The following is a 5,544-nucleotide window of genomic DNA, read 5'->3' on the forward strand; positions in this document are numbered from 1 at the left end:
CTTTTTAATATTTATTTTTTAGTTGTAGTTGGACACAATACCTTTACCTTATTTATTTATATATGGTGCTGAGGATCAAACCCAGGGCCTTGAATGTGCCAGGCAAGCGCTCTATTGCTGAGCCACAACCCGAGCATAGGAAAGTTATGTCTGATTCACTCACAATCTTTCCTATTCCTATCCCCCATCCCTTCCCTTCATTCCCCTTTGTCTAATTCAATGACTCCACCTACTTATTTCTTCTTGTGGAGTGCCTGTTCACTTCCCTTGACCGTTTATTGATTGGGCTATTTGGGGTTCTTCATTGGTTGGTTGGTTTGGTGTTAAGATTCTTGAGTTCTTTATATGACCTGGAGATTACTGGTGTCTCTGAGGTGCAGGTGGCAAAGACTTTCTTCAGTTCTGTAGGCTCTCTCTTCACCTTCTTAGTCTCCTTGGGAGTCTCCTCCCTCCCTCAGAAGCATTTGAGAAAGGGCCCTGTATCTTCAATTCATGAGCTGTGCAGGATCCTCTGTCCATGTCCCTTGAAGATGGTCAGTGTGATTCTTCTTTGCCAGTTGAGCATAGCATTTGTTCGGGAGGTGAAGAGCTCTAGTGTAGTTGTCCACCCACCATTGGTGTCCATCCAGACACTTCTTTCTAAGGCTCAATCACCCCGTACAAGTGATGCCAGGGTCAGGACTCAGGCATCAGTGCTTCGTCCCTATCCATATTCCAGACTCAGGAAAAGCCCTCTCCTCTCACTCTTCTCACAGCTTTCACAACTTTCCACCTTAAGGACACTCCCTCCTTCTTTCCTTTCTAGGAAGATAGGGCAAAATTCCTGATAAACCCTTTAAGAGCAAATTCCAGGAAGGAGACAATAGTAGTGGGTTCATCTCCAAGAAATATTTGCTTTGGGGCTTAAAGCAAAAAGCACACTTCTAGAATCAAAGGAGAAGGTAAAGATCCAATAAAAATACAGCACAACTTACATCCCCATGCCTAGTACTTTCCAGAGAGTTGAACTTGCCTGAGGATTCTTCTTTTATTATCATCAATTCTATTTGGGCAATTGAAATAGATTCACGTTATATTATCATCAGTTCTTTTCCCAATGTTTTAGCTCATACAATATTTGAGATTTGTCTTAGCTAAACTAAGACCCAACCCAACCTACTACATTTGGGCTTTTTGAAACAATAACTCCCCTGTCAAGAGGGTCTCTTCCAGCTACCATGAATCATACCAGGAGTATCAACATCATATGATGTGTGTTCCAAAATAGCTTTTCTCACAGGGCAGTGAGACAGAGAGGACCGTAGTCCCCAGATCTTGCCATTGCACCTAGATGAAGATCATAACTTAAGAGGCATCCAGCGCCATAGATTCATCTCAGCAGAGGGACTTTCCCTCTCTGTGTTCTCATTTGTATGAGGCAAGTGTGGGGAAGCGGCCATCAGGAACACCTAGCCTGCATGGCCAACCAGTTACAGACGAGCCTCAGAACACCAGATCCGCTGCATGAGGGGGAATTTAGAGCAGTTGGGGTCCAGGAGATCCATGGACTATCCCAACCACCTCCCTCCACTGGCACACACACAGCAACTTGGAGATGGAGGAAGCCACCTATCCAGCTTGGGTGAGCCTCTCCTTTGGAAAAAAGACAATCCCTGGGGTCCTGTGTAGCATGCAAATTTTTGTGACTTTCATAACATGGCTCCTTGAATAACCATAAAATTACTTCCTGACTTCCATTTTTGCCTTCAGAGATGCCAGGGTGAGATAATTCTATCAAAATGGGAAGGCTGACTAGTGTCCTACACAAGTCTGCTTCACCTGGATCCTTTCTGTTATCGTGGCTGATTCTATCCCTTTAATCCTCTCCACAACGTTTTAAATTTTTTCTGGAATCACCAGTTGAATAGTCATCCTATTCAAAATGGGTTTCTCCTATTAGCAGCATTCCTGGAAGCTTGGTAGAAATGCAGACTCTCAAACCCTACCCAACCTACTAAATTTGAATCTGCTTTTTAACAAGGTGCTCAGTGATTCATATGCACATAAAGTTTGGGAAGCATAGTAGGGCTTCTCAAACTGTCAGTAGAAAAGAACCAGTTTTCTAGATTTCCAGTCCAAAGAAGACCAGCACTTTTATAAAATAGCTAGCATGACTTATAGGAAAAAATTAATTTTAAAATCCATGAAATAAATAAGCTTCATTTTTAAAAGAAATAGAGTCTAAGGAGACAAAATTACATTTCAATAAAAATAATTAGAACAAGAACATAATAATAAAAATAAAGAGTTCCACAAATTATACTGGTATATTGAAAACATGGATTTAGGAAACTAATAACAAGAATCAGTTTAAAACTTTGTAAATATTAAACCCACTTTGCTAGAATTTATTGACACATGAACTTATTTTTTTTAATAGAAAAGTCATAGTGCATCTTGGTTTGCTTACATGCTAGGGGATCACTTTGAATTCTGCATTTCCTAACTACAAACAGAATATAGCATTTTCTGGTTTTGAAGCATAGAGCCAGCCCCAAAGATAACACATTATTTAAAAAGACCCAAGGCAATGAATTTCATCTCAAATGGAGAAGAAAGAAAGAAAGAACTGTGCAAACAAATTTAAAGCTACTTTTTTTGTGTGTGGGTGTTACAAAATATGGCTTTTAATAAAACCTGATGCAAACACCAATAACTTCAGAAAAGAGTTTGGATGGAAAAAAGAAAGTTATTTCATTTAGGAAAAAAAATCATTATCTTTTTCCTAATCCTCAACACACACAGTTTAAACATATAACAGTGGCTATAATACTTTTTACAATTCCTATGTACAAGAGCAATAAATAACAAGATCTAAATACAATTACATTTTTAAACATTAGGTCAAAATTTTACATAAAAATACCATTCTACTTCCCCCACCCCAAATTTCTAAAATATCACATACTTTCCTCAACATCTGCAGGCATCCAGGAATTTATATATATATATAGTCAATGGACCTTTATTTTATTTATTTATTTTTATGTGGTGCTGAGGATCGAACCAGGTGCCTTACACATGCTAAACAAGTGCTCTGCCTCTGAGCCACAACCCCAGGCCCCCCATCCAGGAACTTTTTGGAGATTTGCATATGAGCTTAATTCCTAATCCCTTGTCCTTTGGGTTCAGTGACTAAAAATCAAAATCACCATAAATGATGGTTCACTTGAAGTCAGAGGAGAGACCCTGGTTCAGTTGCTCTCATAGGATGGAAACAGGGCTGCACCAACTAGCTCCATGCAGGAGGGACAAGCGAAGGACCTCATTAAGCAGTCATCTGCACAGGCCAGGTGACAGATCTGCATGCACAACAGAAATCAAATTGGATCCCCATAAACAACGCTCATCATTCGGCTCAAACACTCCAGGGTCGTTTTCCTTGATCCATCCCCTGCAGGGTCATTTCCTTCTCTGGGCAGATGCTGTAGAAGGCCTGTTTTTTTGCACCATCCTGATTCCTTCCTCTTCAGTTAGCTGCGCTACTAGCTGAGTCGGGCCAGGGGTTGGGTGATGATAATGGGTGATAAGCTGGAACTGGATCTTGCATCCCCTGATACACCCCATCCCCTTGCCAAAGCGAGCCAGGCCTGACTGAGACTCGTGAAGCAGGGAGAGGTCATCCGAGGTGGGGGATCTGAGGCAGTTCCCCATCTCCTGGGGCTGCTGCATGTGATCTGGGGTGAGAGAAAGCAATGATGGTAAGGTGGGGATCCCACTGCGCCTCTAGCTCTTGAGGGGGGGGCTCAATGCCTAGCTGTGGACTTCTGGGGTTCTGGTCATTTTCTCCTTCCAAGTGGCTATGGGGCCAGTGGGGAATCAAACACTCTCTCCCTGTATCCCTCCACCAGAGCAGCTGTGGCCACTGAGCTGCTGGGCCTAATCCAGGTCTGGAGGAGGATACCACTGTGGCCCCGTCTCACCTGCTGCTTCTGAAGCCCAGGTGGAGCCTTATCTTCCAGTTTACAACTTTTTGTTGTGTTGCACTTAAACCTAAACAAATAATTATGAATGCAATTGTTCCCCGTAGCAAGTGCTTCTACTGTACTCTCAAGGAATATCATGTGTATTAACATGATATTAATCTTTTTAATATGACAACTCTATTTTGTTCCTCCTTATTAACTAAGTTTCATAGTAACACTATTCACAGGGAATAATGTATATCTAACCTATTTCTATGTTTTGCTTTAATAGCATACATAATAGAAAAAACCATATAGCCTCAAAGAAATACATTGAGAGGAATGGAAGATGAGATTTCAAAGGGGTTTCAGTAAGAGAATAAAGCATGTGGTGCTGTATTTTCAAAAGGTCGTCTCTAGCACTTCATCAGTATCAAGTTCTAACAAATTTACGTTTGAAATGTAAATGATATCCATTGGAAATGGATCCCAGGTTTTGTACTTTGGGGTTGTAGGTGGCAAACTTAACATAAAAACACCATATGCTATAATATCTCAGAAAGAAGAGTCTTGCAAAAGGATGTTATGAAAATCACAAGTCCCATCTAAACACAAATGGAACTTGTGTCAAAATTTTATTTAACCCACTAATTAAGGAGGGAACCAGTAAGATGTCATAACCAGTTCAAAGAAGAATTCAAATAACCACACACATACAGGCAGATAAGGACTGCTGAGATGAATTTCAAAATAGATGCATAACTGGACCAGGCAATGATCAGTTGCCTTCCACTATACATACTTTATTTGCATTTCTTAAGATAAGGATTGCTTGCATTATCATTAGTTTTCTACAACTGATAGAGTTCTCACATAGCTCAAGACAATGAAAGATAGAGAAAACCTGGAAGAACTGTTGGACTTATATAATCTGTTTTTTTCTCATTCTAATTTTTTTCTCATTCTCACTTAATTCATTAAGTGTTTCTAATTTTCCCAGCTATCCTAGCTCCAACAGTCAGATTTGATCAGTTTAAGCCACTTGACGGTAATTCCAGTCCCCTTTCCAGATGAATGCTGTAGAGGTGGGAATGTGACCCAGTTCTGTCCAGTAATGTACAAGAGGAGTCTTGGAATGGAGGAGTGGTAAGTTTTCACTGGAAGAGATGACTCTTTTCTGTCCTGAGGATATCATCTGAATGTTGTGCCTCAAGCACCTCACCGGGGGCTTCCATGAGGGTTAGTCCAGCCTAAGGAAGAGGCCATTATCAAGGAATCCATGGAGAGTAGAAACTGCAGTCCAGGAACTGCCCTATTTCTGGGCTTCTGGGCTTCTTTTGTTACCTAACATAAGAAGCTTTCTGATTGCTTAAGCCAATTTTGTTTCTTGGGGTTGACAGTCCCATTTTACACTACCCTCCCGATCAGATCATCTTTATTCTCTTCAAAGGCTGAAAGGTGTGGCAGACACCCCACTAAATGGATGAGTCAGAAGAGACAGAAGTCCCAAGTCCTCTCCATATTAGCCATGTGAACTTGGGCAAGTTACTGCGATTCTAAACTGCAGTTTCCTGTTCTGATAAAGAAGGATGTTACCCAA

At 41.0% G+C, this 5,544-nt stretch overlaps 1 pseudogene; it reads right to left on the minus strand.

The window, feature by feature from the left end:
- Positions 1 to 3,233: 3,233 nt before the first annotated feature.
- LOC143411744 (RING finger protein 11 pseudogene) lies at positions 3,234 to 3,693 on the minus strand (annotated as a pseudogene).
- Between the last annotated feature and the right edge of the window lie 1,851 nt (positions 3,694 to 5,544).

The sequence above is a fragment of the Callospermophilus lateralis genome, chromosome 12 (assembly GCF_048772815.1).
Source record: "Callospermophilus lateralis isolate mCalLat2 chromosome 12, mCalLat2.hap1, whole genome shotgun sequence".
Lineage (NCBI taxonomy): Eukaryota > Metazoa > Chordata > Mammalia > Rodentia > Sciuridae > Callospermophilus > Callospermophilus lateralis.